General features: G+C 41.2%; 2 protein-coding genes across 8 annotated transcripts in view; one reads left to right on the forward strand and one right to left on the reverse strand.

The window, feature by feature from the left end:
* The window catches only part of CMSS1 (cms1 ribosomal small subunit homolog), a 217,674-nt gene that overhangs the window by 71,868 nt on the left and 133,041 nt on the right, over nucleotides 1-12,765 (reverse strand). The gene's annotated exons all lie outside the window — the stretch shown is intronic.
* FILIP1L (filamin A interacting protein 1 like) overlaps nucleotides 1-12,765 on the forward strand; it is a 183,655-nt gene that overhangs the window by 40,442 nt on the left and 130,448 nt on the right. The window contains exon 2 of one of the 2 annotated variants that reach the window (XM_021545501.4): nucleotides 557-792. The gene's annotated coding sequence lies outside the window, so the exon portion shown is untranslated. The remainder of the gene's footprint in view (nucleotides 1-556; nucleotides 793-12,765) is intronic. The other variant, XM_021545499.4, reaches the window with a different exon arrangement.

Here is a 12,765-nt window from a genome sequence, read left to right on the forward strand (position 1 = left end):
CGTCAATATAACCACTCCACAATCTCATTATCTCCCAGGGATGCAAGCAAGAACAGACATATAACACAGATGGTTAGCATGGCCCACCATAAACTGGCTACAATAAATAAGGAGCTAAAACTGTGTGGGTGCATGCTATGGAGTGTGAAAGTGAGTTTTTTCCCTACTTTCAGCAGTAGAGACATGGGCACTCCTAGTTCCAAGGCAGCATTTACCATAAAGTGTTGCCAGCCATAAGCTGCCTCAATGTACTTGCTATGCTGTGCACATAGCTGGAAATGCAGACCTTGCTGTGGACTCTTGTATTGTTATGAGCAACAAAAAAGGGGGAAAAGTCTGTTGTACATGAAGCAAGGAGTCTGTAAGACTGCTGGGTTTGGTGTTGGGGTTTTTGTTTTGCAAGACAATTACTGGTAGGTATTACATCTGTCACTGGCAACACCGATAACTTCTTCTACAGTACTTGTATTGTGACCTTGCACTCCGAAACTCGTGGTATCACCTGTGTCCAAGAATTTATTTCTGTGGAGTCACTAACTAACCACTTCTTTTTCAGGATGTTTGCATCCAGAGCAGCAATGCCACTTCCTACTACGTGATAAAAACCATGAGGACTTCGCAGGACTGCCACCTGCACCACTGCCAAAATGATGGCATCTGCCAGAACATTTGGGTTTCCAGCCTGTGATGCTCCAGCAGGTTAGCTGATCTTCACTTAACTTCGTAGTACCAAATGGTTTTCCTTAAGCCAGAGAATTCCAATTTTCCTTCCCTCCACTTCCAGTGAGAGAGGTAAGAATTTCCAGACAAGGTTTCTTTGGTAAGGAATGCTGATGAGCTCATACCTGTTCAGCAGCTGTCACTCAATCAATAATCCACTATCAAAAAATGAAGGAGGAATGTGCTTGACCATGTGAGAGACAAATTACAATCTGTGTCCTCCTTGCCCTACATTCATGTAACATCCAAGGCTCACATGTGCCATTGACTTAAGTGTCAATGTGTAGTTGTGACCAGTTTCTCTGGATCAGACACCAGGTAGCTGTTAAGTAATATTAAGAATGATTTCACCATGAGATGCTTGTACTGGATCTCACCCAAAACCTTTTTATATTGCATATATTACTGTTTTGCTGCAAATGTGGTCTCAAAGCAAAGTAAGAACTTTGATGAATATATGCATGAGATCATCCAGACAAGGAGACCGCATGTTTACAGAGGTGTGGAAACACTTGACAAAACAGATTATCTTTTTCAGTCTGTATTCCAAAAAAAAGGTCTTCTTAGTCTATGAACTCAGGAGTTTCCTGAGTTTTGTTCATGGAGGGCAACCTAATGGCTGGGACATCAGGCTAGAGGCTGCATGACCAAAAAGAATCAGCAAGCAGAACAGTGCAGAAAAGCCACAATTCGAAAATTTTCCTGAGGGTCTCATACTTAACATCTTTCAGGTTAGTCTCTGGCAACCCCTGACTCAGATGTTGAATTCTTGTGAGGAATATGACTGATCCTTGTGCAGAGTCTTCCTCCTCAAAGACATATTTCTAAATATTTTCTTTTTTTTTATGATGACTGCTGGGCTCTGTGTTACACAAACAAAAGAATGACAATGCAAGAGCAGACATGCTAACATTTCAATTTATATGATAGCTGTAAATGCTTGTATAAGCTCAAAACAAGTGGCAGTCTTACTGAGGAGGCCTCCAGCTCTAGAAGCAGCTCATATATTTAGGTGGTGGTGGAGGGAAGGGGGCTCTTAGTGCTTAAATCTTCAGTATAGACTTTTAAAGTTTCTTTCCCTAGTCTAAAGTCTTGGGAAGGTAATGATAATTTGTGATATTCTCTAGAATACCACTGTCATTGTGGTCTTGTTATTTGCATGATTTTGTCCCTCTGTACCACAAACATACAAAAGTAAGAACTATTTCTGCCTCGCATCCCCTCTGCAAGTGAGAGATTGCCTAGAGAGGGAAGAGGAACAGGTGTGGAGATGACTGCTATAAAGAATATCAGACTCCATTTACACCCCTTCAAGTGCAAGTGACAACCGTAAACTGTACCTAAGATTTGAGCACATAACTGTGCCAGTTAATATTTCACTCATGGAAAAAGATGAAGATTTTTGGTTCACGTGCTCTCCTGCACTTAAACACTCTGTGCATATTTTCAAAGGCCTCTCATTCCCAGTTGCACACAGATTTACAAAATAAGAGATGTTAGCAACTTGTTCTCCAGTTTGCAGGGATGGCTGGACCTTACTTAACTTCGAGCAAATTAATGCAGAACACCTACCTTACTCCTTTGGTACAAGCAGTGTAATGGAGAATTTCATTCTGCCAATAGAAACTACCTGAGGAACAAACTAGGAGTCTTTCTCAGCAAACTTTCTGACTTTTAATTTAGATGAGGAGAAAAGCTACCAGTGAAGTGGAGAAGTAGACAGATAAAAAATCTCAGGAATGTCCTCTCTGCTCAGAGCTCAGGAAAACTCAATTATGCAGGGAGGCCTGGCATGAGCCCCACGCTCGCCCAAGACGCGAGGGACTCCTTGAGGGTGTGAGAGCTGCAGTCCCAACCAAAAAATCTTCTTTTGTCTCTATTAATCTGGCAGACCTGACAATGAACTTCTCAGCTTCTGGGCAGGGAAAGCACGTGTTGGGTCACGCTGGATCACGGGGCACTGCCTGTGGCTGGAGGACCTGTGACAACAAGGAAAGTGCTCTGGCATGGCTGAAGCACCCTTGTTAAAAGGCCTGCTGTCAGCAGCGGGCAGGAGTGACTGGCAGAGATCGGGATGAACTAAGTAAGCTCCATTTTGCTGCTCGCCCCCCCAGACAGGTGTGGCTGGTTGAGAAGTCGAGGCCGAGCTTCCCCAGGCCGGGCCCGGCCGGGTTTGGCGGTGGGCTGGGGGGGTCAGAGCTGCTGCGGTGGTGCCTGGCTGCAGCTGCAGCTGCACCGCGCCGGCCGCTCGGCTCTGCGCCAGTGCAGCAGACCCCAAAACACCACTCCTTCTGGGTGAGGATCCGGCAGCGGGGACAGTACGGCAAAGCCACACAGCTGCTCTGGAGACAAAGGGCATGCCAGGAGCCCGTTTGCTAGGAGACAGCCAGCCAAGGAGGCTGCATCTGACCTGTGGTCTGTTAAGAAATACAGCCTCGCTTCTTCGGTATTTTATCTCATTCTGGTCATGGGTTAAGCGAGGCACTCAGCCTATTGTTCTTGCCACTTGATAAGTAACTAGCTACATGTAAACAAAGCAATTAAGCTCCATAAGGAACTGTTTGCCCTTCAAAGCTGAACTAAACATTGCATTTTGTTTTGGGAATCCAGTTAACTATGACCATGCGATTGTTTCCTGCACAGAAAGGGCTCTTGGAACATGCAGCACATACTAGAAAAACACCTTTCCTTTTCTTTACCCTGACATTAACCATCTAAAGACCCTGCTACTCTCACCACTAGCTGCCTTTTGCTGAGTATCACCTTAGCTTAGCTAATTTATGATAATTCTTATCACAATTTATGATAAGAATGGAGAGAGAAGCTTCTTAGGCTGGCACAGCTTGTTCTAAACCCCTGCTCTTCAGCTGTAAAACCACCAGGCTCCATCAGCACCCCTTCAGGAGAACACCTCAGTTGCTAACTCCTTAATATATTTCGGAGTCAGACAATTCAGGATGGAGCAGCACAGCACAGAAATACACACCAACTCACTGTTTTCTTATTAGCTGTACTCCTGTTGCACCTAAAACCTTAATATCAGACTGTCAACTTGCTGAACAGAACATGCACAGAGGAAGAAAGAATCCCATTCCCAAATGTCTTCAAGACCAGAAGACTGGACACTTTAAACCAAACGCACACATCCAACTCCAAAACCCCTAACTTTTCCACTGCTAATATGTGTACATGTTCAGCTTTGTAGGCTGAATTTATATATTAATCGAATTTAGTAAAGTAACATAGACAAGGTAAAAAAAACCCACCAAAATAAAAACAGAAAGGAAACATTACTAAATCCATTTGGGGCTGTTAAAAGCAAAAGTAAAAATGCATTCTGGCATAGCAGCCATTATAATGCTCACTTTAATATTTAAAATGTGCAGTTTGTTCTTTTGCAAAGATTTAACAGATATCTCCAGTTACACACCTGCACTGCAGCTCTCTGCTGTGTCCATCCCTGTGGGACAGAAGCACCTGAGCTGCAGCAGGCACACGGCTGAGGGAGGAACACCAGGAGCTGGCTGGAAGAGGACTTAGTGGGGGTGTGCTGAGCCCCGTGTCACAGAGATCCCAGTACACCAAGGGCAAGGACACAGACTGGAAGGTGATGGCAGCTTTCTGTTCACTAAGTTCCCACTGGAAATCCGAGAGTTACAACCTCAGTCACGGTGCATCGCTTATATCCATAGTCACGCTCTCCCAGCAAACTCTGCTATGTGGTATCTCTCCCAGCCTCCTGATGAAGTTACTAGATAAATTGTGAGTTTTGAAATACAGATAGACAGAGGTTAAGGAAACAAACTGTCTTACTGTTTACTGTAGTGCTGCAACACGCACATCTCCACCTCTGATGAGGGGTGAAAAACACCATTTTGTGCAACAGGACAACTGTTGGGAGGCTGAAATGGCCTGTTATGGTGGTGTTATTCAACTGACATGTAGCTGTGGGACACCGCGACACAGGCTGTGCAGGTGCTCTTTCCAGTACATTAACAGTAGAAGCACAACTTACATCAAAAGAAAAACAAAAACCCAAACCAAAAACAAAACCACAAGAACAAACAAACACCCCCAAAAAGAACAAAAAAAGAAAAGAAAAACTTTAATCTGATTCACTTTATAAATTCTGGGTACCAAAATGGGAGGTGAGACCAGGATGAAAAAGATAAAAATAGTCTTAAATTTCTTCCTGAGATTCACCCACCCTCATCAATATTACTGGCCATCAGATTTTTCCAACTTACCTTCTATATTCCTTGCTAATACTTACAGGCACACCTTCAAAGCTGCCCATGTACAATGGTGGATCTATGAGCTTCCTATGTAGGAGGCAACAGTGCCAGGAACACACAGAAAAACATTCAACTGTTTCTAAATCAAAAGTCCACATCAAGTGCTGTCCCTCAGCACTTTCTACTTGTTTGACTACTGAAGGGAATCCTCCATTCAGCAGACAAAAAAGGCCTACAGCTGCTTCATGAGATATAGCTTAGGGTGCGATAAATTGGGAAGGGATGCAGGCCTAGGGTACAGATTCTTGGGAGGCACACAGGGACCTGGAGAGTTTGGGACTTATCCTATGGAAAGATCAAGTTAACCCAAAAGAGGCAGAAAGCTGTGAAGGGCTGGACTCCAAAACCAGGGGTGAGGGGGCCTAGACCTGGGACTGACTGCAGGACAGTAGTAGTTGGTTCCTAGTCTCAGTAAAATTAGTGTCTAGGAAAAGGTCCAATTCTTACAGCCAACATAGAAACAAGATATGAGGTCTGCAGCTTTCTCAAAACAGTGCAATTGGAGTATAGGAATTCTTGACTTGAAATTGGGAAGAAAAAGGAAAGCTGCTTCTAGATCCATGCAGTGACTAGGCATGCCAAAGCTCAAGCTTTCATCAAATGGGCACAACTCCTTTCAGCAGGTTCTACTTGTCCTTTGGACAGTTCAGCATCCATCCTTTCCAATACAGCATTTCAGAAGAAAATATTGCAGGAGTGCAGGTCAAGATGCACTCTTCAAAATCTCTACAGTAGTACAAGCATTAGGTTTACCCTTATTCCTTACTTAAACATGGTGTTTCTCTGCCTCCTCTAATCTCTGTGCCTTATTTTATTCTTGGCTCCATTAACTGTATGCTTGGGTCTTTCTGTTCTGCCTTCATTCTCTCCAGTTTCCTTCTTCTTCACTAAAACAGACTTTCTTTCTTGCATGCTATTTCCCCATAACAAAAATCATAACATTAATCCAATTTCACATGTGTAGCACAGTTGCTTTTACTTTTGTATTCCCCACATAATTCCTTCCATTGATACTGCCCATAAGCCCTCTGGAACAAGGCCTGTTCAGATTTGAACTGTGTTTAGCAAAGCAGCTTCCAGAAGATCTTGACTGGCCCCTCAGTGTGCCCTGGTCAAAGGCACTTAACAACACTGGTTGGTGAACTTGCTTCTTACACAGCTGCCACCCTATTCCACCTTAAGATTTGACATTCAGGCCAGCACATTAATACTGTGTCATCCCCCAGTACAGTACCTGAGGCAATTTTCTTCAAGGTCACTTTGCCAACAACTTTTAAGGTGGTTGTAGAACTCCTCCTCAGAACCCAGGCAACAAAACAACCCCTGCTGTATCAGGGAAAACTTCCATGGTACAGAATAAAAGGCCTCTACCTTTCATCCCTAAGAAATGTAAGGCACAGTGCCCTTCCCTCTGCAGGTCAGAGGGCTTGGGAAGCACTTGCATCCCATGGCGTGGAGCATGGCAGTAAAACCTAGAAAGCTTGTCCACGGTAGGACCTGGGCATCCTGTTTCTCATGGCACCAATCTCAAAATATACAACTGCTACCAAACATTACACTATAAATTTCCCACTGAGCCCAAAACGCTCTTGACAAATATCCAAAGGAAAAAGAATAAAAATATTTATAACTTTAAACATGCTGACTGGGTAAACAAGATTGTAGCTGGGCTTCTGATATGTCCTGTTTCCCCATGTGCAGGCTGAAGCAGACATAAATGTTTACAGCAGACACTGCTGAGCTGCACTCATGGCCCATGGGCTGCCCTTCCCACCCCCCTCTGCCTGGCAGGAGCAGAGCACAGCCTGAACACAAGGATGGGTGCCTGCTTATGCTTAGAAGATGACCCACGAACACTCAGCTGAAATAAATCATTCCCACACTACATGCAAGCACCATGCATGGCTACAGGTACAACTGTCCACATTTCTTCAGGTCCTGAGTGCCTGATGGACCCTTGTTTGTAGCTACAGAATAATGCCTTTCTCCATCCTCCATAAGTTATGAGCCTTCATAATTTTTTGTGGTGTCAATTTGCTCTGAGATAATTATCTAAAATTTGAATGAAAAAAAAAATCATGACCAAAATGGTCCTCTCCAGCTCTCACTGCAAGCATTTCAAAGGTCAGCTGTCCATTCCATTGCCACCAGTCACCTTCCCCTTTACAATGCCTGTGTGCTAGAATTCACTGTGTCATTAATGTGACAAATTTAATCATCCATTATGTTAATACTTATTACGTTATGTTGCATTTGGCCAAAACTTATCATTCATACAGAGAGGCATGTGCCTTTTATAACTCAACATCTTTGGAATATATTAGTTTTTCAGTGTACTTTTTATACTGAAGCTTTATGACAAAAGATCTCTAAACCTACATATATCCTACCTACCTGTATCTGTTAATAACAGTCTTCAAAACTCTTCAAGATGACAACTGAAAATCTGTAACCTGTAACTCCTATGCTTTAACAGAAGCAAACACAGGAAATAACCAAAACAACCATCCAAATAAAGATACCTGAAGGACTTTTTCTTTCTCAGTTAGTGCCCTTAAAAAATACAATGTTTTAATGTAAGGAGAATTCAAATCGTTAAGAATAATTTTATGACAGAAGTTGAGTGCAGGAGCTCCGTATCAGGTAAGCACCTGAATTCCTGACTTATCTTAGACTGAAGGATAAACCACACCATTAAGAAGAGACAACTTGTAATCTACTGCACTGTCAGTAAGAGAACCAACAACAAAAAACAGCGAAATGCTACTGTCTACTCAGTTGTTCTAGTTAATTCTTGTGGTTTTATCATCACTGTGTTTTCTCCCCTTCCTCAGTGCCTGAGAGAACAAACACAGAGAGTTTGCCTATTAGCCATGCAAGCACAGCAATGGCAGAGAATGTGCTTGAAAATTGTCTGAACTATTACAGAGAGGAAAAAATGGATTCTTTTTCTCTTGAGTAGTCACAGTCATTACTTGTAACAGGGATATGCAAAAACCATTAAAATGGATGTATGAACTCTTACTTGATGATATGCTGTAGTCCATTTCATCTGAGGAAGTGTTGTTACAGGGAATACTAGTGAGAGCATTTTGATATGGGCCACCGGACTGGCTAACACCAGTTTCATTGCTCAATGTAGCATATTTTTCCTACTATGTAATGCTTATTGGAGGTATTATAATGATACATAGCTGAAAGCCATCAGCAAAAGCTTTCACAAGGGACCATGCAGCGAAAACTGATACAATGATAAAGAGACAGCACTTGATTGCTTTTCCTTATATTCTTTTGTACCTTTTGGTGGCTATTAAATCAGTATGTTCTGATCAGATCTCTTAACCTCACCTGCCACCTTTATGATACAAATGTCAGACCAAATTCAGAAAACAGCTGCTGGGAGAAGACTGCTGCCTCATCACTTGTGGAAGGTCACTAAATAAGGCGGCAGCAGGAGGCAGGTCTCTGTCACATCTCTTCACATCATTACAAGCTGTACAAGCTCCATCTTTTCCTTGATGATTTCTTTCAACACATACAAATGCCAAAATGGCTAGAAAACAGAATAACTAGGTGGGGCAACTACAGAGAAACCTCTCAAAATATGAAACCATATTAGGTGGCCTTTTATTGACTACGCCTAATTTAAAGTTTATATGTCATCAGGGCAGACTTGCAGAAATCCTCATGAACGCAGAGAAATCAAGCTTTTATTAAAACTAGGCAGATGTTTTCACCACCAAAGCCAGGATTTCATTAGGAACCTTTCTCTGGTTACTCTGTTGAACTTTCTACATTTACAGAACCCTGTCAAAATTACCTCTTAAAGATTTAATACTGAATTAACTGATACTTTCCAGGGTGCTATTTATCATCAAGAAAAAGTACACTAATTTGGATAGTTTAGGACATTCAGATCTTATGTCTTTTCTTTTGAGAAGCTTCAACTGTGCTGGTGAGAAGCAGATGAAAAAGAACTGCTTCCAGTCTCAACCTCAGATATTAAACAACCATTTAATTATTAAAAGGAATAAAGTGCAAAGCAAATGAAAGTTTAGAAAGTAAACACTTTCATGCCTCAAAATCCTTCTGTCACCAACAGACCACAGAGGTTGAAGAATCCACACCAAGTGGAATTTAATACAACAAACAAGGCGGAATCCTTATTAAAAATTCATGTGAAATTAAATGACAGAGCACTACTTCAAAGCAGCTGGCTATACAGTTACTCCACCAGTTTATTCATAATCCTATTTCTTGAGCAAATATTCTAAATTCAATACAATATAATTATGAAATGCTGTATTGCATATAGAAGTCTGCCTATCAGTTCTTTAAAATACCCCTGTGAAAGGATGCATATTCTAGCCTCACTGTATAAAATATAATTTTGGAACCCCCCTACAATTCCAGGATGAATTGGTCTAAAAATTTTGAGATCTAATACCTCCTATTTTGGGGGGAAAGATAATTGCATTTTGCAAAGGAAGAGTGAAAGGCATCTCAAGTATGTTTATCCTTAAAAACAAGATTGTAACCTAATGGAGGAAAAAAACCCACCAGCTGCTTAAAATAAAGAAAACACTCAGTTACAAGTCCCAGTCAATTTTGGCATTTGGTCTCTCTTGACAGTGCAGATACAGACAGAAAGTGCCAGGTGTAGGATGAAATAATGCCACACTGTCCCATACAGTGGAAAAGGGTTAAGACTTAGTACTATTTGCTGATAACAAGCCCATGAACTCACTGGTTCCAGATGATTCCTCTCCTTCATTTGCTTCTCTGGGCCACTAGAAAGGCAAGTTCCTTCAAGCAGAGATCTCAGTGTGGTCATGCCAAACATCAAAGGCACCAACAAAGATGACACACAAACAAGTATGTGAAGGACATAAAAGGAGATGAATCTGGAGCAGCTGTCAGAATAAAGGAAGCAAGACTGAGGCTGGGCAGACAATAAGAGATCAGAGGAAGAAATGCTGGCAGATTAGCATCAAGCTGAGCAGTGAAAGCAAAAAAGGAAAATTGGTTATTGCTCTCCCCTGGAACAGAAAAGCAGTCAAGCTAAGAGGAAGAACTTGGTGAAAGAACACAACTGTCACTATAACATTAGCTTTGCCAAACCTTAGTGTCTTTTAAAACAGACAAAATCAATGTCTAAGGCAACAAATGGACAGGAAGCACACACTATTTATCAGGCAGCCAATACTCAGAAAACATGCAGGATGAAATTACAGAATTTTGTCCTCGTATGAATGTAGAGAAGCTGGAAAGAAGGAAAAAGCTGAAGATGTTGCAAGCATAAGGGAAGAGAATGCAAAGCTCCTACTACATGTAGGCAAGTAACACAGATCCAAAGACATGTCTAGACACACTGCAATAGCTTTGTGAGGGTCACAAAGCCCAGCTGTGACTACAGAACATAAAGCAGTTTATTAGCTCATATACCAACCTTGTTAGTAATCCATCTGGTGAGTGCGACTCTCTCAAAGTAGCAAAAATGTGGTGTAAGAGTATGGAGAACTTATGCTGTGGGTGATAAATGAGACCCTCCATTCCTATGTGAATTTTTTGGAAAGAAAAACAGCTTCCAGTTGGGAAGAATTTGAAAACCACATCTCCTGGATTCAGTCCTTGAAGTTTGACAACAGGACTTTTGGCTGCAAAGGATTCTGGAGTTGCTGAAAGCAAGCAACTCTGAGCTACAAAATCATTCACTAATTTTCTAATTTGTCAGTCAAAAACAAGTTAGAACTCAGGCCTCCAACCTAAAATCCTTCTCCTAGTTATTGCAAACCCTATTTTTAGCAGGGTAAAATTTATATCCTCCCAGACAATACAACAGGATTGTGATTTGAAGTCAAATTAGTACCGTAACAAATTTTGGATCAAAGAACTTGAGTTCTGAAATCATCTCTTCTTTCTGTTCACTCAGTCCTCCAAGCAGCTACATGATGCCTAATGCTGTGGGTCTGGGCCCATGGAAAGCCACTCACTGGAGCATGTCCAGCTTCAGCTCAAGGACAAGACTGAATCTTTTCACAACAGTAACTACTTCACCAATTTCAGGATGGCCATTAACTCCACCAAAGCACGACACAGCCATATTTCTACAAAGGCCATGATTAATGTCTTACCATGTCCAAGTGCTTTAATAAAGTCAGGAACTGAGTATGTGGACCTTCACATTTGGGTGAATGATGACTGTGTATAAAATGGAGTTTGCATCCCATCTGCCCTACAAACTGAACCAATGTGGTCAGCCAGTACTGATTTTTGCTGTGCTTGTAGTTTATGTAAATCCAATCTACCTCAAGACTGAGAAAAGATCAAATCCAGCTGAGGATTTTTAAGAGAAAATAGTATTAGATGTAAACAGAAGAACTAAAGATCCTCACACAATGGAGATATAATTTGTGCCATGGAAGCCTGGAGAGAACTGACCAGTCAGGCTGCCTAAGGCTTTTGGGCATGAGCAGTGTTTTAATGAAGGCTCCTCCCATGCTCTAAGCTATCACACAGACATTCTCAGAGCTGCTGGAAGACAAAACCGATGGAAGGATCAATCATGACTCTGTTTGGGCAGTGTCACAGAGCTGCAGAAGGCTGAACCATGACATCAATTTCACTCTCAACTCCTTTCCAACTTATGCACCTTAACAAAAAGGCAAAAACCTGTATTAGAAGTGCAAGCAATACTTCATTAGATGCTTAGACCATGGTCTGAGATACATCTGTTCTGTGTGGAATAAAGGGAAGGAATGAAATAATCAGCCTTAGGGCACACTCCAGTATTTCTTCAATGATTTTTGTACATGAAGTCTTGAAACTTTTCACTGTCTCAGGACTCCAGGCAGTTTCTATCATCTAAAAAGGAAAAAAATCAGCAGTCCACTATGAGAATTATTTGGGCCTGTAGGTATTTGTGTTTTAACATACAATTAAATTGTTGAACCGAAGTGAATACTGTGGTGTATAGGCAAATTTGAAATATATTGATGAGTCTTATTTCCCAGTGTAAAAGCTTGGTCTGCATAGGAATTCAGTCTCCAAACCTGAATATTTTAGAAATCTATTCAATTATGTAAGTCAGACGTTCTATTATTTTCTGTTATGGGGTCTAAAAAAGTGTCAGTCAACTTTTGTGCTGTTCTACCTTGTGACAACTACACACTGTGGAATGTTAGAAATGAGGCACCTGAGGTCAGGAGCAGTCCTTGTAGTTTAACTCTATAGTCATTTAGACTGAAAGAATATTTATTTTCAGCTCCTACATGGGCATTCATAGATGTTTTCAGAGGGATCCAAATGTCCCATTAGCATTCCCCTGAGCTGCTAGAATACAATTCAAGCCTAAAGTCATTAAAACTTGGTGTCCAGAAGTAGACCTTTCGTAATTTTAATTGTTTCCTAATTAGAGAAGAGACTATAGGGCATGTGTGGTTTATAATATTACGTAACAAAAATAGCATTCATTTAAATATTTTTAAATGCAGATTTAAATACTGCCTCAAGTATTATCATGTCTAATTAAAAAAAAAAACTTTTAAACTTTTAAAAGCACTCAAATGCAGTTTTAGTAGGAAAACCATAAAATCCTATTTTAGTGATATAACAAGTCTAATCTGAACCAGGTGCATGAAACATCAATCCTAGAATGTCTTTATTCTGTAGGTTTATATAAAAAAGAGATGAGACAAAATCTGTACCCAACTTCAACAAAATAATTTATTTTAGAGAAATACAAGGGCTG

Source organism: Lonchura striata, chromosome 1 (genome assembly GCF_050655825.1).
Source record: "Lonchura striata isolate lonStrDom1 chromosome 1, ASM5065582v1, whole genome shotgun sequence".
Classification (NCBI taxonomy): Eukaryota; Metazoa; Chordata; class Aves; order Passeriformes; family Estrildidae; genus Lonchura; species Lonchura striata.